Source organism: Pinus tabuliformis, chromosome 2_2 (genome assembly GCF_031772625.1).
Source record: "Pinus tabuliformis cultivar Carrire ecotype Pingquan chromosome 2_2, CPIR1, whole genome shotgun sequence".
NCBI lineage: Eukaryota > Viridiplantae > Streptophyta > Pinopsida > Pinales > Pinaceae > Pinus > Pinus tabuliformis.
In genome coordinates, this window is record NC_142300.1 from 847,534,877 (window position 1) to 847,562,784 (window position 27,908).

A 27,908-nucleotide genomic window follows, 5' to 3' on the forward strand; every position below is an offset into this window, starting at 1 on the left:
AATCTAGTGTTAATGCCTTAAGAGCGGGGCCTGGACTCTCCTCTAGCCGGTCAACATCAAAATATGGTGATACTCGATTATAAATGGCATGATGATTTCCCCTAATAAACTGAAAAGACTTGAAACAAAATGGTAAAGTTCCTTCGCTGAACTCAACGCCCTTTGTGTTTTCCTCCTTTTCTTCACAGCTAAACTGGGCCTGTTGATCATTGGGTTCAAGCAAATGAGCCTGAACTGTGCTTTCTGCCAAAATAGGCTCTGATTCCTCTGCGAAGCTGATTTGGTCGTTAGGTTCATAATCATCGTCATACTGATCATATTTGGGCAGACAGTTGAAGGAAGGGAAGCTATTATATTCATGTGTTATATCAGGCGATTGCTCCATCATGTATGGCTGCATGAATAAGTCATCTGTTTTGTAGTAGGCTTGTTCAGGAACACCATTACTTTCTCTTTGCAAAACAGATCTTTTGTGGTGCTCTAAACCTTCAACTTCTATTGTGAATGTCTGCTTTAGTTCCTCTGCTTTCTTTAGCAAGGTATCCAGTTTACCCTCTTTTTCTGCTTTCAACTTGTCCTCCCTAACCTTCAGATTAACCTCTACATCTACCGCCATGTTCTGCATCTGTTGCATAGTAGAGGGGCCCCTTTCTCTTGGATGGAATTCTATTTCTGGATCAAATGCTGCTGGATAATGTAATAGGGCCAAATCAGGGGGAGGTCTTATATTCAATGGTATAGAATGATAAACTTGTTTGAATCGGTCAGAAAATTGCTGAACAGATTCAGATGGGATCCTTTTTAACTGTTGATATTCTTCTATGAGCATGAGAAAATTGACTTTGGTCATCCATCTATCAAGGAAGAGTTTGAATAACTGCTGGAGATTTGAGATGCTTGCCTCAGGCAATGCTTTAAACCAAGTCCTAACTTCACTTTGCAAAGAAAGGGCAAACAGCCTAACACTAACATCCTCATCTTCTACCTCGAAAATGTTTAAATAATCTTCAAAAGCTTGGATATGCTTTTGGGCAGTAACTCCATTCTCTCCATCAAATTTTGGGAGTTTCATGGGATGATTTTTGGGCAAAGGATTAAGCACGGGAGGCAAAATGAGTGGCTTATATCTATCAAGAACCTTACAAGGCACCGGATTGTGTACATGGGCTAAATGATTGCGTTCCGTATAAACAGGGATAGGATGATTGGATTTGACGGAAGAGTCCCCCTTGACCATGAGGTGAGCATCAGCAGCATTGAGAGGTTGTTGTTCTAATGTGCAAGGAGGGCTTTCTTCAACATTTTCTAAAGGGAAAGCATAAAAGTTAAATTTAAACAATATGTACAACAAAATTTTATGGAAGACAAAGAACATGACCTCTTGGATCAAAATCCAGGTCAAAAGCCTGATCTGCTCATACATTTCTTTTGGGTTCCTTCCTCTAGTGGAGCCTTTGTTATGAGGATGATGTGGAGTCGCCAGGTGGATATATTAACTTTGAGTGCCTGATCTCTGTCCACCATCAACGATCATAACTAGTTTTGAGGAATTGCTGTGAAGGTTTGGTTCCTCATAGAGGAGCTTTCCAACTTTGTTCATGAAACTTTGTGAAATTATCTGAGGAAGTTCCCCAGTGGAGTCGCCATTATGTTATCACTCAGGTTGTCCTTAAAGCTCCAGAAAAGGATACGGCCGAGGTAACCACAGACCAACTTTGGACTGCAGGTTCTAGCCTGCCTGCAGTCAGAGAGGGCTCTCTCTTATAGATTTAGCTTTGTTTAATGGATGATTTTAGGCTAGGTATGATGCACAAGGGTTTTGTATTGTTTTTGGTGGGAAGGAAGATATTTCAAGTAGAGAGGCAAGACATAGTCTGGTAAGTTTTCAAACCATTGGGCGTGGAGTCGAGGAGTGGGACTGCTGGTGCGTTTCTTGGTCACATGAGAAATAAGGAGCAAGGTAGCTGCTCATGAAACAACACTGAAAGCTTAAAGGATGGGATGAGGGATAAGGAATGAGAGGCAACAAAGAATCTCTCATTAAGCTTAAAAGGGGGAAAGTGAATGAACTCTATCTAGGAGCAATTAAGAATTCCTAGACAACTGTCAAAGGTGAATGGATTAGGGGAAATATGAGCCGAAGGGAATTCATATTCATGACTGATCTAGAGGAAAACATAAAGAAACAACAGAAAATGAGCATAGAGGGCAGTTAACCAATTCTAGACTATTATTTCTTTCTGCTATTTAGACAGTATATGAATAAAAAAACAGAGATAGGAAAACTTATTGAGTCATGTTGCAGCACAAGAATTCCAGATTCACTTCTTGAAACCATTAGACACAGTGCAGACAGTCTTTCCTCCAAGATTTTCAACAGCCTTTGATTACAAAAAACATGTCAGGTATGCAGTGCGAGTCTCTACTGAAAACTATCAACCAACCAACCCTTAAAACAATACAGAGGGTGGTATATATAGGGAAGATATACCCGAAATTATCTATTACAGCTGACCTAACAGGTCCGACAGAAAATTGATTACTTTAACCTAATCTTATCCAGAAATAAATGCCAGAAAATATCTTTAAGCTGTGCTGGGGGCAGCTGTGTCAAAATGAGTTAATATCTGTCCAGGTGGCTCTATGCTTTTCATCTGTCATAACTGTGCATTGGTCTTTGCACCATTGCTGTTTGGTGGTATTGAATGATTTTGACTGTGATTTGAGAGCTAGGATGGGCTTACTCCTCTTGATTTGACTTTCTGGGGGGCTCATCAATGTTCAAGTGCTTCGAGCCCCTAAAAAATCTTCGGCGGATACTCTTTGGCTCTCCTTCCTCCTCTGATACTCTTTGGCAATAAATTGATGTTGTTCTGCCGTGCTGTGGGTCTTATTTAATATTTAATGGCAGCTGCTCGGCCTCTGTTTCTTTCAAAACCATTTTCTGGTCCTTCCGGCGAGATTCGTGAAGAAAAATGGGTCATTCGGCGCCTTTCGGGCTTGCTGGGGGCCGCAAAATAAAAAGGTTCCCTGAAGATTCCCCATTCAGGCCCAAAAAATCTAACGATGAGCGATTTGCGCTAGGCGCAAATCGCTCATCAAAAACTGCCTCAGAATCGGATTTCAGGGCTTCGAAGTGCGATTTTCGCCTTTGCGCGCAAAAAGGTTGATGATGATGTCAACATGACGTGACGCTGTACGGCGGGTGACGTCAGTAGGACGACGCAACGAGGTGACGTCAGCATGATGTCATCAGGTACGGACGATGACGTGGCAGTGACGTGGCAGGAGGCCACGCAGGCAGGTGACTCGACATGGTGACTGGGCAAAGGGGGTGACGCAAGCGGTGACTGGGCAAAGGGTGATGTGGGATGTGACGTCACGGGCGGTAAGCAGTTTTGTGGCACACTGCTTATGGGAAAAGGCGGTCTCGGGGGAGGGGGCTCCGCCACACCCTAGAGCTTGATGCGTGGCGGGAGTACGACGGCAAAACCGCCGAACTCCCGGACACTAAAGCCCGGGCATGTTGCATACAGGAAAGCCCACCCAACGTAGATCTGTGTCGGGCCAGATCTAGCGGTTGGCGGTAGATGGGTAGTGACGACGGGTTAGTGGGCGGGGATATTCGCGGGAATATTCCCTTTTGAATATATCGCGGTGGTGGGTTAAAACATAGGGAATGGGTTTTTATGTGAAAAAACGGTGTGGGTTAATATTTTATGCACATAACGTAGGAAAAAGGTGCAAAAAATGGGTTTTTGAAGGTTTTTTAGGGGTTTTGGGGGGGAGGTTATTAATCTGGCCAGGTGTCAGATTAATCCCTGCTATGACTCGGATGGGTTAAAGATAGCCCCAGATGGACTGTGATTCCCTGGACTTATATGAAATATGGCTATATTGCCAGCAGGGGTATTTACTTAGGGGAGTTTTATATACATGATTTTAATAGGGAAAGGGAAAAACTGATAGGGGAGTTTCATAATAAAGTTAGTAGTTAATATGGAGATGCAAAGAGGGCGCTAAGGTATGAGACCTATGCTTTGTTGGGGAAAAGAAGGCTCACAGATGATGAGTGAGCAGTCCTTGAGTAAAGGAGATCCTTACCAAGGCGAATGTCATGGAGATGATGAAACTGGGAGGCTCAAGTAGATCTTGACCTCTTGGGGGATGTTAGTAAGTGACTTGGGGGAAATGAGAAGAAGGGGAGGTTAATGAATTCTAGCTTGAGTACCACCTGCTTTGAATGCAAAACTACCTGATAACTGTGATAAAAAATGGAATACAGCAGTGGCATTTGGACCAAGATACTTTTATGGCATCTTCATTGGCCTGTTTTGGAAATATGGAACACTGCAGCCTGCAAAGTATGACATATTTGGCATGTGAAAATGTCAATCATGAAAAATGAATACCTGCTGCAGCAGGATGCTAACATAGCGAAAGAAGGAATTAATAAGGAGAAGTTTTATCATAATTTTGTGTATCTGTCCTTGGGTTAAGGCATGTTTGATATAATTTGCAAATATATTGTTTATTTACTGCACGCACCTGTACGAATGGTTTATATTGTTAAATATATCTTAAAGCATGCAATTAGGCTAAAATAATCAACTAACATTGGAATACCAGTAAGGACTTGGGTAATGCAGAAGCGAAGCATTCGGCCCCCTAGTAGGGATGCACGAAGGTAGTATATTAGGCTGTGAGGTATAGGAAAGTGAGCGAAGCAACATGTGCGAAGGATCAAACCGCAAACAACTTGAACTCATAAGACATCTCCAGGGTGTGGAAACCTGGTTCTAGCATCCTCCCATACTACTTCGGGTGAGACCTCAGTCCGTGCTCCACGGATAGTTGCCGAAAGGGCTAGTAGTACTGGGAATTTTTTGGCTAACTTAACTCTGAACCTGGGTCAGACCCCAATAAACCAACAAATGGTTCCATTATCAGCACTAGGATCTGCATAAGAGATGTCTAATGTCGTATCACTGGAATCCGACAAAGAAAGGAATTGAAGAGTGGTTGGATAGAAAGATTCATGACTTCGCGGTGCATGAAAACAAGAATCTTCGGTTATCAAAGGAGGGGTGGTTAGATTGATACTCATATATAGAAATCCATGAAATTTTCTTTGCATCCTTCCCCTCTGAGCTGTATGAGCAGATCGCGAAGCTAGAAGCCAGTCAAGGAAGGTGTAGGCTCAACAAACCTATTGTGTGGACTCCAGAGTTGGTGCATGAACTGGAAGCATTGGAAGATAAGATCGCATGTTCTGCCAACCATTAGCTTAATCGAATTATAGGAGGGTTTATCACTGAGTTCGTGGTAGATACTTCAGTCAGCTAGAGCGAGGCAGAATGATGCTTCCTCAAAGGATTGCGAGGTAAGTACGTTAAATCTTTGAACACTTGGATTAAAATGCTACTGTGTGAAAAGCGGGTTATGCAAATAAATTGATGTTTGGGGCTACGCGGAGTGGGAGGATCTATAGAAATGAAGGTAGTGCAGAACTAGAGTCTAGCCCCCTGATTTCACCTCCGTGGGAAAGTGAGGAAGAGCTCACGAAAGTTTCACCAAGAAGTGCGATCAGTCTGATAAAGCAGTGAATTTCGCGCATACCACCCCCACCTACACCACCACTAATTTCACCATCTTCGCCCCCATCTTCGCCCACACCACCTCCGCCACCACCACAGTTCAATATGGCAAGTGAGATAAAGTTGTTGGTGTTTAAAGGATTAGGGAACAAAGATCCGGACCAGCTTTGGTTTGTGGTAAAGGCTGTATGGGAAGTGCAGGGAGTCACAAATGACAATATAAGGAAAGCAACACTGGTCAACACTTCACAGGATTGCACACTGACATGGTACATTAAGCGTTCCAATGACAATCCAAACACATGGATCGCGGATATCCAAGTTGTGCTAAATAGGTAATTTAGCAAACCAAAATCAGAGACACAGTAGATTATTGGATGTAAGGAAATCACGATGCTTCCAGGAGAGACCCCCTAGGAGCTGGATCAGAGATTGAAGTGTATGATTCATGAAGCCAAAATGAACTTGACGGATGGGAAACACCGTGCATGGTTTGTAGCATCACTAACGCTGCATATAAGGAATGCGTTGCCACAACAAAAGCTATCCACTGAGGCTAAGGCCTTAGAGATTGCAATGAGACTGCATGAGACCCCGATAGAAGATCCTAACTTGGGAGTCCAATAGACCATGTGCAGTTGAGAAACTTGTGCCTTGAGATGCAGAGATTGAAACAAGATAGGACGGCTCGCCCTGAAGCGCATGAGGAGGTATGGTGCGTAAAGTGCAAAGGTTAAGGACATGACAAGGACCATTGTCCAGTATTCGCGAACTACCTAGTGACAAGAGGACCAATTCCATTGAGACCAGAGGCACAAGCAGGACCAAGCACAATGCCTGCATTATGGTGCATGATTGGTCAGATAGGAGGGAAGCACACTACAAATAACTATCATCTATTACAAAAGTATATGCAGAGTTTCCAACAGTTGTTTTGTAATTTTTGCAGGTTAGTAGGCCACGATGAACACACCTGTAGAAGTTATGAATTGATGATGGATTAGACTCCTATCTATAGAGTTTAGATCGAAACATGGGCCCTCTATCAAAATACAGGGATGGCGCACACTGGATTTCAGGGGCACAGACGAGGTCGAGGTGGAATGGGACTAGGAAGAGGTCACAGGCAGTTGATCTATTACAATTACAAAGGGATAGGGCATTATGCCCGCAATTTTACAAATCTAACGAGACCATCATGCTTATATTGTACCCAGTTTGATCGTGAGATGGAGGACTGTCCCATGCTGATAATAAGGTTGCGTGATAAAGGAGTGCTCCAACCTCCCCTAACTCAGAACCTGCAAATGATGAGGTCTGAGCCATGCGAGGAAGACCCAAATGTAAATATCGTGCTCCAAAGTGGTATCACGACAGAAGATGACAAAGGCAAGTAGCCCTAAGAGAGTCCCTAGGTTCGCACGGCTCCAACAAAGGAACTAGAATTTGATTTGGAGTACACTAAGGAGACATTCATGGAAGCTAAGAAGAGCTTTACGGAGGCCTCCATTTCAGGAAGTAAAGACAAACTGGGACTGGAAATGGACCTGTCAGTGCTCACTACATTTTTGGAGACATGCATCAAGCTACTATGCGACAACAAAGCTGTGAAGGGACTGCAATAACTCATCACTAGATGCACTGGAACCATGTCAGGAGAACTTCACGTAGTCTAGAAGATCGGGAAGCACACAACACGAACAAGAAGGGAGATGAGATTGACCACGCAGATCAGGGAATATGAAATGGATCAAGTGATTTTGGATCTAGGATTGGACACGAACGTCTTGCCAAGTAGACATGGGAATGCATGGGCAAGCCCATGTTGCAATGGTCTCCTATTCAATTGTGAATGGTGAACCAACAAAAGATCCTATCCATGGGAATATTCCAGGGAATAACGGTGGATATCGAAGGTGCGAGTGCACTTGCAGATTTCGAAGTGATAGAGATTGTTGATGACAACAATCCCTATCCCACATTACTAGGAATAGATTGGGCCACTGACATGAATGGAGTGATAAATCTAAAGAAGAACAAGATGATTTTCGAGAAAAAGTCACTATGTGTAGTGGTACCTTTGGACCCTACGGAAGGATCGCGCTACACAGAGCTAGTGCACGAATACAATAGCGATGACGATCTAGACTGTATCTACAAGATAATTGCTTGGGAGCAAGAATAGGTGAATCTAAGAGTGGATGGAAGGATTTCATGGGAGCATGAAATCTCTTGCACCTCAGATTCAGACGAAGAGATAAAAAGGTGGCAAAACCAGTTACACAAGGTAATCACGCTCAACTATGACATGATGACAAGGTCGCTGCGTTGTGTGACAATAGAGTCAAGAGATCTACCTATGTATGATGGAATGACCAAGGTGGATGATTTCCTAAACCAATTTGAAAGAGAAGTACTAGAACAGTAGCATTTCGATGCTCTGAAATGGGCACTGCACGCTATGCCTGCAAGATGGTGGGGTATGCATCAAAGAAGTTTTAAGAATTGGCGCAAATGTAGAAGGATGATGCTCATGTAGTTTGGAAAACCTGAGATGCGGATGAAATCTGGGTATGACAGATGAAACAGCTCATGTGCCCACCTTTCTAGATGGGTACAGGTGTATGGTGCACAAAATGCACAAACACACCGTTTTCGTGATAGGAAACATGACCATCAAGCAAGAGCGGGAAAGATGATGGTGCAAATGATGACCAGGAAGAATGATAAGACGAAGCACACCAAAGATTATTTGCGTGGAAGCCTTTGACAAAGTATCTGAAGTACTGAACATGGTCCACCTTGTGAAACGCACTGACTGGGACTTGCGCGTACCAACGGTTCTATGGGCTTATAGGACCATGTGCAAAACCCTAACTGCGCCAACACTTCCGAAGCTGAAATATAAAGAGATGCTGCAATCCGTATGGAGCATGTGAAGTCTAGTCCACACACAGTAGCAATCGTAGATATGATGGGTTGTGAAGCCCAAAAAGGAGGGATCACATAGCGGCAAGGAACATAATGTATGGGACTTGAGGAAGAAATCCAACAGGGAAAGCTTAGACTCCAAGAAATTGAAAAAGAAAGGGTACGGTTAAGGACGAAAAGTGTTTTGATGGATGCAGAAGTCAAGAAGATAGAGGACGAAATAAAGAAAGATTTTATTAGAAAAAAGACGAGAACGGTAAGGCATGAGGCATACGATCACGATGACAGGGTTATGGCCTATTACCGCAAATTGATTAGTTTAATGCCTTGGATTGGACCACATGTTGCTAAGCATAGAGACCAGGGTAGTGTGTTGCAAATGGTGAAGTGCGTGATGCCGACAGTAACAATACAAGGTGGGGATTCTCCAGTTACCATGACGGAGGACAGGATGGAACTCTAGACGGGTGGTGCGACCGCCTAACTAGCCAAGGGAAGGATAGTCTTAGTGCTCCAGGCAGTTGGAAGGGAGCGTGGGACTATAAATTATTCTACCCATGAGCTGCACGATATTGGATATGCAGGCATAAGCAGAGAGTCATAAGGTAAGCGACCATGCACAAGGGGCTGTGCTGCCACGCGATTTGGCTAGAAAGTGACCGTTCAAGTCACTCTTCATGATGGGATGCTCGACTTGAGGCCAAATGGAGAAAGTGGCAAGAATTTAAGACATGATTTATGGGCAAGATTTGGGAAATCTGCTGCTATGAAAGCATTAATGAACTAGAATTAGGGGGAACGGTCGAATTCAAATTCAAAAAGCGCTATAAAATAAAAAAGGCTGCCTAGCAAACAACACTTGATCATTTGAGAATTGATTGATTGAGCAAATCCCTGAGTATTGTGAGCCAAGCGTTGATTAATCCCCTGCATTTGCAAATGATAAATTGTTGCACAACAACAATGACGACAACTAAGGATGGTATGGGGATAGAAGAGGTGCCTACCGACAAGGCTGTAACTATGGAGGATGTTCTAGAAGGTGTCGGGATTGTGGCAGAGATCTTGAAATCACCACGTACGCTAAGACCCAAGAAGGATAAACAAGTAATGGCTCCCATACGCGTGTCCCTGCAGAACCCTCTACACAGCAAACCGTCGATGGAAGAGAAGGGGAAAGCAGTCACTATAGAAATAGATGAAGAAGAAGAAGATTTGTAGGAGCTTCTCATCGCAGAAGAAGAATATGAAGCCATGGAGTTAGATAATCAACCTACACACTTTGCGACAAAAATATCTGCCTATGTCTGCTAACGAAAAGGGAAGGCCAAAGTGCCTAAGGACCTGGACGAGACCAAGAGTTCGCTCCAGACCCCACTCCTCCCAGATGGAATTATGTTAGAAGGCGCGCACTTGTGCCACATGCCAACCATGCAATTTGAATATTGGGACCTTGCTGACCATGAGAAGTTCCCTCACCTTGAGACTATAAACCTCATGAAGCAAAACACGGTGGGGGTGGTGACAACATTAGAGCCGCGAAAGTGGTTGCACAGTGTGGAGAAGGCTGGGCTACTGAACCTACTATGGGTGCCACATTTCCACCGTGCCCCAATAACCATTTTCGTCATCAGGCAGTTGCACTACTTGGTGCATGATGGGTATTTATGGTTGGAGGAGCCCATCCCCATCACGGCAGACCTGATTCAATGCATTTCCTGGCTTCTATACAAAGGAAAGGACCCCACAACCATATCGGAAGGAAAGGGTAGTGATTTTGCCATTGTAGAGGCCAAGAATACGAAGTAGAAGCTAGAAAATAAGAACAGGGGCTATGCCATCTCCAACATCAAGGAAAAAGTAGTCCACGTAGCAACCCAAATCCTCGCAGGCAAAATTATGCACAAGTGCCGCACCGATGAGGTACCTGCGCCCGTGGTCGTACTAGTCGAGTAGTGCGTGCAGGGGGTCCAGTTTAACTGGTCCAAATTCCTCTGCACAAAATTCTTAGAGAATTTTCACAAAGCCCATGAGCAAGGTAAAACCTTCCACTATGCATGGTTGTTGCTATCCATAGTGCTCGTAGCAAGGGAATTGCTGGAGGATAGCCAATTCCCCATAATTGACAGAGAATTACTAGAGGTCGCGAGGTACACTTCGCTCTGGGCCATGAAGGATGCTATAAGGATACGCGACCACAAGGTCTTCTGGCTACTCATGGAGATGAACATCTGATTGTGGATCAACCGTAAACCGCTCTTGTCACCCACGGTGTACAACAATCTGTAGAGTTTTGTAGAATTTAAGGTAGGCATGAACAACATATATATCAAGGCGTGCAAGGATCCAACAAAGCAATGGACAAAGACACTCTTTGTAGTCGCTGACGATGCCATTTTCACTATCTTGGAGGCATGGCCTCCAGAATGGTGCGCCCCAGACATTACAAAAATCGAGAGGTCGACAGCGCAAAATAAGAAAGATGATGCCAAGCTGCACATCGCATAGTTGGTTGAGAAAAGGTGGAAGCAAATAGTAGCAGTCGAGGTGTGGGCAGCGGGATGCAACATAGAAAGCAGCTAAGCAGTAAAAGGCTATAGCAGTAGCAACAACACAGGAAGCAACTATGAAGGCAGGCAAGGACCAAGCAACGCCTTCGCAAGGGCAGGCAGTAGAGGAAGTAGAAACAAAAGGAGGTATGGACCCATGGACCATGTCCACACAGTTGAAGTGCCAACACCCGGCAGAGTGAGTAGCATCAAGGAAGAAGGTGAAGGCCTCGAAATTGTCCATTGACCCGATCACCCTAACCGAGGGTGATCTGCATGATATCGATGAGACGATGCACGATGTCACAAATGAGTCTCTTCAAGATTTCATGTCGGAGCACCAGACTGTGTTGGGGGGCCTCAAAGCACAGTTGCAGGAGATACAAGCATGCCCCCCTCAGGTTGGTACCCTTTCAACCAACCTCGTCGTAGGATCCACAATAGTAGAGCAGATGGTGTGCACATGGATGATGAACCTAATAGTGTTGCTGGAAGGGGTTCTAGTGACATCAAATGAGGCTGCTAGGTTTTTTGTTAGCATGATGAAAGGTCTCAACGTTAATCTAGCTGCCCTTCTGCACAAGACATTATATTTATTACATGATGGGATAATGGCAGAGTTGCGCACTAGGGAGAGCTGCGTGCTCCAAGTCCTTAGCGAGAAAAAGATAAATATGGAACAACTCAACTTGCAACATGACAAATTCGTGTTGCAAAATCAACAGCTTGTGCAGGTGATAAGCGATGCTTGCTGAAGCATCCCAGAGCTAGCCATCCCAACCGATTTACCAGCGGAGGTGTGGATCCATAGGCTAGCAGCAGGAGTTCGTGAGGCCAAGGAAGAAATGACCAAGTTTCAATTGGAGCTGAATCTTCAGATTGCCAAGCTATGGTTAAAGGTGCAACCATCCACTCCCTCGGAAGTTAGAGAATAGCACGCTAGCGTTATCACAGTGGGATTGGAGGAAATTAGAGGTGCAGTGCGAGACTGCACCAGAATGTTGGAAGAATCACTTGAGGTTCTAACCACTCTTCAGGAGGACCCCAACATCCAACGCTTAGAGATAGAGGCGCAAGAACTCCAACAAAAGTATGACAATGTCTAAGGAATTGCACAGATAGTGGTCCTAACCCAACGTCTTGCGATGGTGTAGCAAGCTAAAGCACTAAAGGAGCAGACAGATGTGGCACGACATAAGGAGGTAGTTCTCAAAGCACGCGTCTAGCCTTGGATCAACGAGGCCTTCATCATCACAACAGACATCAAAGGCTGAGTGCACGGACCCCTACAGCTGAGTGCGTAGGGTAGAGTTGACTCTGTAGCTAAAGAAGGAATTAATAAAGAGAAGTTTTATCATAATTCTATGTATCTGTCCTTGGGTTAATGCATGTTTGATATAATTTACAAATATACTGTTTATTTACTGCGTGCACCTATATGAATAGTTTATATTGTTAAGTATAACTTAAAGCACACAAGTAGGCTAAAATAATCAACTAACGTTGGAATACCAGTAAGGAATTGGGTAATAACGTAGAAGCAAAGAGATCGGCCCCCGAGTAGGGCTACAAGAAGGTAATATATCAGGCTGTGAGGTACGGGAAAGTGTGCGAAGCAACTAGTGCATAGGGTCAAACCGCGAACCACTTGAACTCATCAGACATCTCTAGGGTGCAGAAAACTGGTTCTAGCACCCTCCCATATTACTTCGGGTGAGACCTCAATCCATGCTCCGTAGACTGTTGCCGAAAGGGCTAGTAGTACTGGGATTTGTTTGGTGAACTTAACTCTGAACTTGGGTCAGGCCCCAATAAGCCAACATTCACCCACAAGAAGCAAGTGTGAGTTCACTAAAGAGGTATGAATTCAAAAAGTTGGTGATGAGAGAGATAAAATGAGGTCTCTCTAATAAATATGTTTTTAATGTTGTATAATTTTATCCTATTATCCCCTCAACTAATAAAATAATGGGAAAATACTAGGTAAGGTCATGTTAGAGCCTAGATGGACCTCAGGCTAAAGGGAGGCAATCGTAGGATAACCAAAAACCATGCTTAACCTGGTAGCTAGCCCTACAAGGTCGGGGGAGGGCTCTATCCTTCTGAATTTCAGTCGAGATGACTGAGTCAAATATTTATTTTAGGCTAGGTATAATATCTCTAGGGTTTTTGGTTTGATTTTGATGGTTTTGTTGCTAGATCAAATGGAGCAAACAACGTTGCGTCTAGGAAATCAAGTCAGGAATGCAGGTTGTTCTGTGGGTGAGGTAGGTAGGTGTTTTGGCACTTGGAATTGAGTGATATGGTAGGTCTAATACCAGTGAGGATTTTATGAGGGCATGAAGAGATCATGTATCCTCTTCAAACAACTGAAAACATAAAAAACTAAATGTATTCCCAAGGCAGAGCACTGTTACCAATGTATTCTACCTATCTATCTTGATTCATTTAGTTTAGAAGAATGATTGAGATTTTGGCACACATAAAACATGAGAAAAACTAATGACAGAAGGAGGAACAATGAAAAAAACACATTACCACAAGAATCCCACAAAAATAGCTGGTTTATTTCCTTGCCAAACTGCTATAGAGATGTACAATATAGCTCAATGCATCCAAAAGAGTCCAACCTTTACGAATTACTAAGAGAGAACATAATATAGGCATCAAACAACTCATGCTGACCTTCAGGGGTCGAATCCATGAGGAAAGGGGTAGTTTCAACCATATCTAAACTAAGAACAAGAATATAGGTAGTGGAATAACTTGCCTCTAAAACCATGGAAACTGATTCATTCACCCCCAAACCACATCAAAATGATGAGTCTACCCTCTAGAGTCATTTTAAAATTACATTTACATAGCATATGATCATTTACATCCATAAATTCATCCAAAATGAGAGTAAAAGTCAACTTGTAGAAAAACTAGGAAAAATTTGGATTTTTGAGCAAACTAGTTGTATGCGTAGTGCCACTTCTTAGCTGATTTTGGAGGCCTTCTCCTTAGCAAAATTGAGCCCAAGATAGCTCATTGGAAAGGTATTCCTGTCTAGCTTCTGGAAAATCTTGAATTTTCTCATTTGGAGGTCATTTCCCCCCTCAAAATTGGAATCTCCCAAGGCTGCTTCCTGTGTGTCCAAAAAGAGGCAGAGAGGTCATTTTTTGATGGTTTTTTTGACCTTTAGGAGACCAAGTTTTGCTCCAAAAGTGTTGAAAATTTCGAGGATTGATGTTATCATCATGCAGAATCCAAATATGAAAACCATTCCTCTAAAAAGTCTCCCAGTCAAAATTAATGCAATTTTGTGTGTTGGAAAATTTCAAAAATCTCAAAATGACAAAAGCTCACCAAAACTTGCCTAGATTTGGCACAAGGCTCCCTCATTAGTTACTTTGGTGGTCTAGTGAGGCCTTAGCCAAGATTTTTAGTTTTTCATGCTCCTTTTTGCTCCTCAAAGCCTTCCTCAACCTTGCCTTAAGCTTCCTCATCGTTATATTGCATATTATGTTCCGGGTCATATAGTGGTAGGCCATGTGATGAAGCATCTTCTTGTCTCTATTGGACTTCTCAAGCAACCTCTCAAGGTGTATGCTGACCATTTCAAGCCAAGTTTCCATATCATTCTCAATTTCTTGCTCAATAAGGGTTAATGGAACATTGGCCTCCTTAGCTTTTTTCCTGTTCTCCTTGATCATTTGCAATTCCATGAGAACTTGCTTGCTGGTCAATTGTTTGTTTTCTTGCTCTAGGTAATTGATGATCCAATTTTTCCCTCTCTAAATTGACTAAAAAGTCTTGTATCTCAGCCTCTTGCTCCTTGTGATCATGTCTTTATTTATCTTTGTACCTTGAGTTTCCACATCAATGACATCAACTCCTTGTGCCTCCTCATGATCAACAAGGTCAAAATGTTTCTCTTTCCCATCACTAGGATATTTCTCATGCATTTTTCCCTTGCCTTTACCTTTTCCCTTGCTATGCTGCCCAACCTATGCCTATTTAACTGAAGATGAAGGCAAAGCCCCTTCCACTCCTTGTGGAGATAACATTTTCTTGTGGCTTGTAGATGAAGGCGAGACCCCTTCCACACCTTGTGGAGATAATACTCGCCTAGTAGTTGCAAAATTTTTCCTAGTGCCTCTCTCATATGTCACAAACACTGGCACTCCAACAGTCTCAGTTTTCTGGACCTTTTCATGTCCTGAAGGTCCACCTTCTTCATGAGGCACTGATGAAAAGACTTGAGGATTTTTGAACACTTCATGAGAAATGAAGGTCTCCCATGGTATGTTAAGTATGTTTAGCTAATGTAAAACAATGATTTGGATTTTTGAACACTTCATGAGAAATGAAGGTCTCCCATGGTATGTTAAGTATGTTTAGCTGATGTAAAACAATGATTTTGATCACAGAAAAGTGGTAGATGCTAGTTGGCTATTGGGGGTATGATTTCTTCTTTACAATGAGTGCCATATTCTCAATGTTTCTAAATATGAAGTAGGGGATATTCATCATTCTCACCATAGTGAAATGCATCAACAGTCTAATGTGGTAGGCATACAGCCTGGAGAACCTACCTTCACAAGTAAAGTACTTGATGATGATCTTCATTAATGGAGAAAACCTGTCCAAGAATTTAAATGGGAATAATCTACTAAGTTTGTTATGATATTTAGCCTTGATGTAAGGCTCATAGTACTCCCTGTCAATGGACTGACCTTTATTCCACTTTTCACCCACATTTGGAATACCTGTAGCCTTTGAGATGACAACTGGTGACAAATTGAATGTGACTTCAACAAGGTTTACCTCATTGTTGTCCTCCAAATGTGTCACAAATAACCTTGCTAATTCATGATGGGATTTTAACCTTTCCACCATTTCACAAAAACTAAAACATGACTGATGTCTGAAACATGAAAGGGAAAATGGGCAGGCTTGCAGCTCCCTCAAACTGGTGGGATCCTCTCTGATATGTTTTCCTCCCTTATGAGGAATTCTGCCCTGTGTATCTCTCTCCCTGGAACTATCACTATGTGTTTCTTCCTCCATTTCATACTAATTGTCCCTCTCCATTGTTGTACAACTATTTGTCTTGGTGGTTAATAAAGGGTGGTGGATTGGTGGATGAAGGTAAGATGAGTATGAAGAGATTTGGAAAAGGAAAACATGTGAGGGTGAACAAGAATGGGAAAGTGATGTAGGGAGTGTGTATGGTTAGGGATATATAGAGTGGGAGTATTGTAGGGCTTAGGAGTATATGTGGGGTTTGGGGTATATTGGTATAGGGAGTTAGGGTTTGGGAATTAGGTATGGGAGGATGGGATTTTAGGGAAATAATAAAAAAGATATAGGACGACAGTGATGAATGTATTTTTACAATATATGAAATGATTTAGTGACAATTAGGGTTTGATAGTTTTTAGAGACAACAAAATCAAAAAATGATGCCACACTTCTTTTGAGCAAGAAAAGTGATATTACTTACTTGCAATGGAGGAATTTTAGTGTTTGGAGGCGATTTGATGAAATTTGTAGCAACTTGTAGCTCAAATGACAGGTGCGCAGCACACTTCCCAGGTGCATATCACAACTCCTGTGTGTAGCACCAGTGCAAAATAAAACAATAGAAAATGCCGAGGTGCATAGCGACGGTCCTATGCATAGCACCGGGATTAGGTGCGTAGCGCCAGACATTTTTTCTCCAAAACACAACACTTTCCCTCCTTTTACTCAATAACTCCTTAAAATTGCATTTTTGCTCTTGAAACACAATTCAAACAATGAAATAACTTGAAAGAGAAAAGACCTTTATATGGCTTGGACACTTTTGATTTTTCACTTTTCAAAACCCACTTTATAATGTCTTTTGGCTTTTTCTAATACTCTGTTTTTTAGATGCTTGACTTTTTGTTGGAAATAGGTAAACTGATGCTTGATGATCTTTTACTTTTGCAGTGGCATGTATTTTGAAATAACAACAGGTGACCAGGAGCAGCATGGAATTATTAATTACATATAAGAAATGATGAAATTACATGAAATTAACATACCAATACTCTGTTTTTCACCTCAAATTGGTTTTGAGTTGAAAAACTTATTAAGTTTACAAATTATGAAATTAAAAGTTTCCTGATGATTATTGTCATCCTCAAGTGCTTGCTAACCATTATTAGTCAATGGTTACTGAAAATTTGACATGGTGAAACCCTAATACCTAATGAAACTGAAACCCTAAGACCTAAGACCTATTTGATGAAATGTACTGAAAATGAATATGAACCTGAACCATTGACTGAATCACACATGAAAAGAGGTCAGCAGATATGTGTCATGAGGAAAAAAATTGGAATGTACCCTACCATTAGTTGATCCATGACCTAATGGAATGCAACTAACTGAGAATGGGACTCCTAATATGAATGTAAAAGAGTGAATTTTGATCACTGATGATGGTGTGAAGACACTGACATTAACAGGTCACAAGATGACTTTATATACAATGTGAAAACATAATAAATGGAATGCAACTCACTGAGAATGGGACTCCTAATATGAATGCAAAAGAGTGAATTTTGATCACTAATGACAGTGTGAAGACACTAACACTAACAGGTCACAAGATGACTTTATAGACAATGTGAAAACATAATAAATAACCTATAGGAGGGTCAAAATGTTGATTTCATGCATGCATAGGCCTCCTTTAGCAAGAATTGGTATTCTATAGTGCCAAAATGAGTGTAGAGGGCTCCAAAAATTAAGGTCTAGTGGTTGGCCCCTATACTTCCATGCAAAATCATCCAATGGACCCCAATTTTAGGTTTGGGGCACAAAAGATGGTCTCATGGGTCTCCGGGTAGTGAAATAGCCTTGTTATTTTCCAACATTGAGGCCTTGAGGATGTTTCTAGCCCTTGCACATCTCAAAGGGTTGATACAAACCTCATATGGGCCTCAAATCAACTGCAAAACCATGTGATCATTGATAATATGGCTAGGTCAAGCTAGTCCAAGTTCATCCTTATGTGAATAATATGGGGAAAAGTGCAAGCTTACTGAGGTGGTAAGGGTTCCCATGGATTGAATGAGGCTTTGCATGTGAAAGGAGTCCCATGGCTCTCAATGCTTCACTTATAGGGTGTTATATTCTCCTCTAGTGGGCCTGGGTCCTAGTTAAGTTTCTTATCCCTCATGTTAATCATACACAATATCTAGTGCTACATACTCACCATTATATCTATATCTATATCTATATCTATATCTATATCTATATATATATATATATATATATATATATATATATATATATATATATATATATATATATATATATATATATATATATATATATATATATATATATATATATATAATTAGTGCATCTAAGTGGACCAAGCTTGTTAATCAAGGGTACAATGACATTTCATACAAGGTTTCCCTTCCAAATTTGGGGTTTTGATCACATAATAGTGTTACCTCCCTAGGTAGGAGTGGCTTATGAATGACCTAATTAGGTGTTCCCAACCCCTAAGGGGAAATATAGATCCTTGGTATATCCTTTAATAAATATGTGTCATGTGAATAGTGATGGAACAAAGGGGAAAAGGGGTTGTAGGCCAGATTCCAATGTCTAAGGGGTAATGATGGTGAGAAATTCCACATTCTAGGTGTACATATATGAGCAGGAAGGAGTCATGGATGCATGAGTTACTCCAACATTTGTTTTTCACTCCACTTATTTCCTTTTGATGTTTCTTGATTTATCTTTTCATTTCTACTTGAAGCTCTATGAAATGAGAGCATGCTTTGCACCATGTCTAGTAGTCTTTACCCTCTTAGTGGTGGGGAAATTCATTTCCCCCTAATGGTTGGGACATGAAAGGGTTCCTTTACATGATTTCGTAGGGCTAAATTAGCTCTAGGAACCAGGCGATGGCCATAATGATAAGGGGTAGAGATCAAACTCAGAATTTTCCCACGTGCTAATGTTAATGTCCCATCCATCTTTTGCATTTTATAATCTTCTTTGTTTTGTTTATTTCTTTCGACCATATGCTATTTCCGTTTCTTTTAGCTGCATCAACCTCCCAAGGAAAAATTTCTAGGCCTAACCCAAATATGCAGAATAGGGGAGGGGGTGTGCTAAATCCTAGTGGAACCATGAACAAGTGGACCCAGAGATGGGAGGTGGACTATATGGATCATAATGTAAAACAGGATGTGATAATTATGGAATGGGGAAAATGGGACCATGTTATATCAATCAAGGTTTCCCAACTAGTTCCCTTAAAGTCATGGGCCATTAAGGGAGGTCCCACTAGGCTATGGTTGAATTTAATATGGGGGAACAAAAAAATGGTCAAAACCATTCCTTCTTCCAAGTCACCACGTAATGCATGCCAAATTCCTAAATGAAAACAAGAATAAGCACCTGGTTGGATAATGAATAAAGTACCTTTTGGGTCATATTTTCTACCTTCCAACAATTGCTCTTGATAATTGGGCAAGGAAACATACAACTGATGCAGGTGGCATAGATAATAATGTCACATCACATTGGCTATTGAGTGGTTACCAAGGGCTACTAGATGCTGGTTGAATGAGGTGACTAGGAGAAAATTTATCCTAGGGATCACCCACTTTTGGTAGGTAATAGAGAGGAATGATGAAGATTCTCCTTATTCTTCAAGATTCAATAAAAAACTGAAGGAGGTCCGAATGGGGAGAACATTCATGAAAATGATATTTATAAACCCATCCTTCCTTATCCAGATGAAGTAAAGGTCCAACGTGATACACTCATTTTCAATCATTTAATATTCATGATACATATCTCAATGATTCATAAAGGTATAATTTGACAAACATTTCTTTACCAGATTAAGAACATGACTGCGAAGAGATTGAAAATGTTGATGCATTTCTCCATGTTGGTAGATTCAAATGGGATACAAGCTATTATTAATTTGATAATGATCCTATATATGATGCAAAATATGATAGATTTGAGATTGAAGATTTTTAGACATATGAGAAACCAAACTACTCCATGATATAGGAACAACAATATTAATAGGTTGGAAAAAGGGATCTTCCATATTCAAGATACAACAAATATTTTTTGCCTATGGATATCCTTGATTTATTGATTGAAAATCCATCCAATAACAATATTTTGAATTTTGTAGTAGTGGGAAGGTGTTGGGTCCCTATAATACTAGTGATTACCCCATTACTATTGTAGTTATACCCCTTATTTATATTGTTGTGCCCCTATTACCCCCATATTGTTATTTCTGTGCCCCATAGAATCCCTCTATTTTTATTTTTGTGGCTTTATATTATTATTGTTAGGTCGACGGGATTATATTGTGACTTCTTAGACTCCTATATATAGAAAGGAGGTTTTGTCATTTGTATCATCCAAGAATTGTTCATTTATGTAATGTAAAGGAGGTTTCCCCCTCGAAAAGGCTGAATTCTAAGGCGTTGATCTATCTTTTCTATCTTTTCTTGAGCTGGTTTCATAACATTTGGTATCAGAGCTTTGGATTCTAGGGTTTCGCTGCTCCAAACAGGTCATCGTGGAATTTTCGCTATAACTTTGTTTCTGTGATGTTTCAGAAGTCACAAATAAAACCCATTTGAGAAGAAATCACGCTGAACCTTGGTTCCGAATTTCAGAGCATTTCGCACGATATTTGCAGAGATATGATCTGAGGAAATTGGTCTTTTTGCAGACTCCTGAATTACATTCAAAACAGGTGATCTGGGGAAAATCGTCATAACTTTCTCTCTGGGGATCGGATTGAAATTTCATAAGAAGGTACAAAAAGAGGACGGACTTTAGTTTCTTGTGTGTGTGTTTCAGATTCAAAGGTTGAAACAGTGACTCGTGGCACGTTGTACAATTTTGCTCTACTGAACCAGTCTAAAAGCTAGTCACTGTGGGAGATTTCACATAACTCTTCCTTGGAGAATCCAATTTGGCTCAGACTTGTGGCATTGGAAAGAGAACACAGAAGGCTACTACAGATAGAAATTTCAGACCTGGATGATCTAAAATTACAGAGATACATCAGATTCAATATCAGGCTTCTATAAAGTGAAAAAAGGTGTGTAGTTTTTTTTTAAATTTTTGTGTAAGCTTGGTTTAACGGAATTCAAAGGGCATAGTAAAGCATTATTATCGGTAACTGATGCCCTGAGGAAAGAAAATGCAAACACCTAGTAAGGAACCTGAAAGCTCTAGCATGACTCATGAAGAAGAGGAAGAAATGCTACATGATATATCAAAATTACAAGAACAAGTGCAACAAATGTCACGCTCACAAAAGCTAACATAAGCTAAGATAAGTGGCGTGGAATCTAAGATAAAGGGCATGGAAGCTAAGATGGAGGATTCGATGGCAGATTTGAAGATAGATTTGAAGAAAGACATGGAAGAATTGAAGAAGTTGCTACAAGAAAGGGTCACTAATGGTGAAAAGGTAGTAAAGGAAACTCATGATGAGAACAAAAGAAATGTTAATCATGATTCCATAGACGCTAATGTTGGATCGAAGAATCACCATATTCCAAAAATCGATATGAGGAAGTTTGATGGCAAGGATCCCGCCACATGGATATTACAGATGGAGCAATTCTTCGATCTCAATAATGTGCAAAACGCACAAAAGGTACGTATGGCAACTGTATATTTGGAACCAAATCAGTTTGTATGGTATCAATGGCTTTGCTCTCGTAAACAATTTATCACTTGGGCAATTTTTACGGAAGAATTGATAGCACAATTTTTACGGAAGAATTGATAGCACATTATGAAGATACAAAAATCAACACTTTTTTTAGCCAATTGATAAGTCTCAAACAAAAGGGTTCAGTAATGGAGCACAAAGTTCCAAAAATTGAACATAAGGGTAAAAGATATTCCAGAGGAGCATAGGATTGATGTGTTCATAGGGTCTTTAAAGGATAATATCCAACATGATGTTCGCCTTTGGGAGCCTGATTCATTAGAGAAGGCATTCAGGTTAGCAAGAAAAATGGAAAGCAAAATTATGGCAACCAGGAAGCATACCACTCACAACTATAAAGACAGAAGTGTTGTTGCCCCTAGTCTTCCACAACCTATAAGGTTGACACCACAACAATTGGAAGAAAAAAGAGCAAAAGGGCTTTGTTGCAGTTGTGATAGCAAATACACTAAAGGTCATAAGTGTGCCGAGAAGAAATTATTCTACATAGATTGTGAAGAGGAAGAAGAAACGGAGCAAGAAAGGTAAAAACAAGAAGATATACTCCAGGAACAAAGCCTAGATGAAGAACAAATAAATCCAACCATATCTTGTAATGCATTGGCGGGAATTACCACTCCTCAAACCATCAAGATAGAAGGACAAATCAAGAAGAAAAAGGTAATAGTGTTGATTGATTCAGGAAGCACCCACAATTTTATTCATTGTAGGGTAGCAAAAGAATTGAATTGCTTCCTATATCTAGAACCAGAGTGTCAAGTGATGATTGCAAATGGAGGAACAATAAATTTCTCTGGAAAGTGCCATAATATCAAGCTATCCATGGGAGAATATGTATTGACTAGCCCAATACTTTCCATTCCAATGGGAGGTGCTGATGTTGTACTAGGAGTCCAATGGCTACAATCCTTGGGTACAATAGCTTTTAATTTTCAAGAACTTTTCATCAAATTTTCTATGGAAGGAAAGGAAGTTGAATTAAGGGGTATTGCAGGGAAACCAGGAAAGATAATCAGCTCTAATGGCATGACTAAGCTTCCTAAAAAGGAGCAAAGAGGTGTAATTGCACAATTATGTTCGCTAGATGTTTCCACATTGGAATCATCTATTTCTCCAGATCTCCAAAAAGTCCTGGACAATCATTCCAAGGTATTTGAGACTCCCAAATGTCTCCCACCTATGCGTGATCATGATCATGCTATTCATCTGATTCCAGGAAGTGTTCCTCCAAACATCAGGCCATACAGATATCCCTATGCCCGGAAAAGTGAAATTGAACATATGGTTGCAGAAATTGCTAGAGGCTGGTATAATTCAACCAAGTCAAAGTATGCCCAGAAAAGTGAAATTGAAAATATGGTTGCAGAAATGCTAGAGGCTGGTATAATTCAACCAAGTCAAAGTTCTTTCTCAGCTCCAGTAGTATTGGTGAAAAAGAAGGATGGATCATGGTGCATGTGTCCGGATTATAGGGAGCTCAACAAGCTCACTATTAAAGATAAGTTCCCCATTCCTGTTGTTATCACTTAGAACTATAAATATATGTATATAATCCTTTGTCCAAGTTAAATGTCAAAAGTTGGTGTCAAATGGTTTTTGTCCTATGTTTCTTACTTAGGGTTGAAGTTTTAAAGGTGTTTGATGTAAATCGTTCTCTAATCCTATTGGTCATCCTCCATCATGATTGCTAAAGCCATGTCTTGTCTTATCCATGTCACCGATCCTTTCCGTAATTTCGCAGCGCAGTCTCATTGGTTAGTTTTGTAGCGTAATCATTGTTTAGCCATTTCGCAGCGCGTCAGCATCAAGCTGTTTTGCAGCGCATTATGCCAATTCATAACTAACTGCGCTACAAAATCGCAGATTCGTGCGTTTTGTAGCGTATATTCCTCAGAAGGCCAAGTCACAGTTGAGAAAATCAGTGAAGCCACTGATCATTAAAGAGCAACCTCAGCCATCATCAAAAGAAGAAGCTAAGCATAAGAAAGTTGTACCTGGACCAAGTGGATCTGAAACAGTGTCAAGAGTTAGGACAAGGAGTCAAATAAGCAAAGAAAAAGGCAAAGCATTAACTGTTGAGGAAAGCCCGATATCTAAGGCCAACTTGAGTGATTTTCTTGAGGCCATTGAGTTTGAGCAGGTTGAACTGGTGCATATTGAACCAATGCACATTGTTTTGACTCAATCATCACCAGAAAGCACTAAGAATCTAAAGCTTCAAAAAAACTGAGGTTTGATGAACCAGGTGATGAATTTATCTTCAAACCAAGAAGACCTGTTACAAGAAAACAAGTAAGGGAAGCTGAGAAGCTGCCTAGAGCAGAGGAAGTTGAAAAATTGCCCAGAACAGAGGTAGCAGAGGAATTGTCCAGAACAGAGGAGGCAGAGAAAATTAAGCAAAAAGACATGAATAGAACAGTCATTATTTCCCAAGGAGGTAACATTATAGCTATAAAGAACCAGTTGGAGGCAGCAAAAACTGTAATTGCCAAGGTGAAGAGTGCCACTAGGGAGTTTGCAGTCAGGTATGCAAATTATCGAAAAGTTGTTTTGAGAGGAAGTAAAAACCTAGTAAGCCAGGTGGATTCAGTAGCTGATGTTTACACATGGACTGTTCCAGCTCTCAAACAGGCCAAATCCATTAGAAAAATAAACATGCATTTAAGAGCTGAAAACAAAGCCTTGAGGAAGGAGGTTGCAGACTTAAAGGCACAGCTAGGTCAAATAGCTGCTAACTGATGTTGAGAAAGGTGTTGTTCTAAGTTTTGTAAAATTTTGCTTAGTTTCATTATTTTGAGGACATATAGATCTCTGCCACATGTAAAGAAGGTTTAAAAATTAAAGGTCCAAGCAGTAAATAGCTCAGGGCAAATACACACTGTTTTAGCAAATTCAGCAGTTTCGTAGCGCGCTACGAAACTGCTGTAGGTGTTGTTTTTTAACGCAGACAAACAATTTGATAGGATGATCAGAAATTTTCAAAGGAAACATCTGAGGGACATTTAAGAGACCAAATGAAGATAGCATAGCCATTCAAATGATGACAGGTGTACCTTTGTAAAAGTGAAATGTTTTGGCTCAAGTTAAAGTTTTGATTATAAAGGCACTTTATTACCGGTCATTAGGGTTTGGAAGGAGTTGCATACGAGGAGACTTGGCTTGCACACCTTTCCATCAACGAAGCCTCCAACACATCTGGAAACATGGTGGTGCTCTACATTTTTGGGATATTAAAGAGCTGGAGACATGCTGCTGCATTTTCGAATAAGTGGTGGAAGACTGGAGCCGGAAAAACAGGGGTTTTCTCCTAACATCACTGAACCATCAAAGCATTCAGCATCCAAAGCTAGTATGGGACATTGAATCCTTTTCTTAGCCATTTCGGCCAAACTAAAAGGAGACAGGTGTCAAAGAACAAGAAAGAATCATTCTACGAGGAGGATAGAATTAGAGTTAAATTAGGACTCTTTAAAATTCCAGTTTAGCACTTATTGTATTTAATGAGTTAGTTCAATAGTGGATAGGGGTAATTAGTGGCAGTCATCGAGCTCCCCTCATGCTGGAGGAGGAAGCTCAAAGTAGTTAAAGTTATGTTTCTATATATAGTTGAAACTTTTATGTAATGAGGGTTGGATATTTGAGAAAACAGAGTGTTATTTTGGCTTGTGTTCAAACTCATTTTCAGTAATACAAGTGACTACTTTTCTTCTCAGGATTCATACAGTGTTTCAAATGCTCAAGATATGTGGTTTTGTTTTATCCTTTATGTTTTTACAGTTGTATAGATACACAATCACTCAGAATTCACTTTGCTGCTCTGATTTCCTGTGTGTATTTGTAAGCTGAAGTTTCCATGAGATGTGTTTTGAGTATTTAAACATTACATGCCCTGACTTCTATGTATGAGTAGTGTTATAGTTTACTGAAGGATGATTAACTCCATAAGCCCAATGGAAGTCTTTGTAATGTCTGTCCAGCCAACATATTTGTTAAATTTACTTTGCAAGAGTTAGCCATCTCATCAATAGTCAAAATCAATAACCTTTTGAGAGAGCCCTCTCAGGCTAAGGAGGCTAAGCCTTAGTCAAAAGTCTGGTTTGAAATAGTTGCACAGAGTCTACCTGATCAGCAGCCTTTCAGTGCTTGATTTTGTGATAACATTTTGGTGTGTCTGCCGGGAGCCTGAAGATTACTCATTCCCGAAATTTTAAGATTGAACTTCTGAAGGTAGCAGGAGCTCAAAAAGGTTTTCGAGGCTGCATTCTACCTTGGTGACTCCATTAATTCTTAAATTTTAAAAGGTGGCTTCGAGAGGAAGATATACAAGGAGTAATCCTGACCCAAACCCACCTAGTCCTGTGGAAAATCCTAATATCATCTCAAGGAGTAGACAAATATTTTCTGATATACCAGGTACTTCAAATATTTCAAAGTCTTTGTTTCCTGAGTTTTCTAGAAGTCCTGAAGATAAAATTGTTGATGATAAAATTCAAGAAGTCTTGTTGAGGTCTGAAAACGAAGAAGAACTTATTGGTATCATTTTGGATTTACAAAAGAAAGGCATTGATACTTCATCTTTAGTGTCACAAAAAGATAAAGAAGAGTTTTGGGAAATTGTTACTTCTTAATTGTTATTAGAGGAGGAGGACTTGAAACAGCTCAAGGAGCTTGACCCTTTTGAAGTTTTGCTTAAATCTAAAACTGGTTTACCTCTCCCAAATTGGAGTTCTTTTGTCAGTGGTTTACAAAGTCCCAATAGCCCTTTCCGTACTCATACTTTATCTTCTGCCTCTGCTAGTCCAAATAGTCCTCAGACAACATCTCATACTAGTTCTGGTCCCCCTAGTCATACAATACCTGTTATCCCTGCTCCTCCTTTCATTATGGTTGTACCTGCTAGGTATGCTCCTCTAGCTCTCCCTGCTGTTTTGCATGATCTCCCTAGTAAATATGCTGCTAGAATTCCAACATGGGGAGGAGATGAAGACATTACAGCTGAAGAACATGTGGATAGATTCAATGATTTTGTTGATAGGGAAGAAGTGGATGATGAAGATGTAAAATTAAGACTGTTTGCTCAAACTTTCATTGGGGAAGTCCGAAAATGGTTTAAAGCCCTTGGAGCTGGTAGCATTCACAGTTGGGCTGAGTTTGAAGATAGCTTTCTGAGGAAATGGGGAAATAGAACCAATCCTGTTCAAGCCCTCACTGAATATAATAGTCTAAGAAGAGCTCCAGATGAAACTGTCCAAAACTTTTCTAAGAGGTTTAATAAAGTATATAATTCTATTCCAGCACATTTGAAACCTCCTGGAGCTTTGGCACAGTTAAGATATGCTGAGTCATTTGATTCAGATTTCTCTCTTTTGCTCAGAGAAAGAGAGTCTGCTACTCTGGCTGAAATGCAAAATGATGCAATTAAGGTAGATGTGAATATGCTTGCTGCTAAGAAGTCGAAGATGACAAAGACTAAGATAAAGGAAGAAGAGAAGCCTTCTACCTCTGCTCAAGAAGACAAATTTGAAACCATGATGAAAACGATGGAGAAATTGATGGATCAATTAGCACTTGGGAATACTGCTGCTCCCCAAGCACAACAAGAGCCTCGGTTTAGGAATCCTCAATTTAGAAGGCCTCAAAATCAGCAAAGGCCAAGAGACAATAGAAATCAGCAAGCAGATCCTCCAGTGAGATCTCCTTTCCAACAAAACATGGTGGATGAAGAAGAAGAACCTGAAGTACCTGAGGAATCTATTCATTGTTTTGGTGTGGAAGACTCAGAAATTTTCTTAACTAAGGAGGAACATGATGAGTCTAGTTTGGTAAAGGCAGAAGAGGAGCCTTCAGATTTCTTAAAGGGTTATCAGCATGCCATATTTGAGATTCAGAAGCAGTACAATCTCAGAAACCGAGATGTCCCTATTACAGCAAATAAAGCACAGCCCAAGAAGAATATTTCAAAGGCAGTTGAAGATAAAAAGGAAAAGTCAAAGCAGATTGATGGTAAAGGTGATTCCTCCGTTGATAGAAAGGATATTAAAAACCCTGCACCTCCTAAGGAACTTGAAA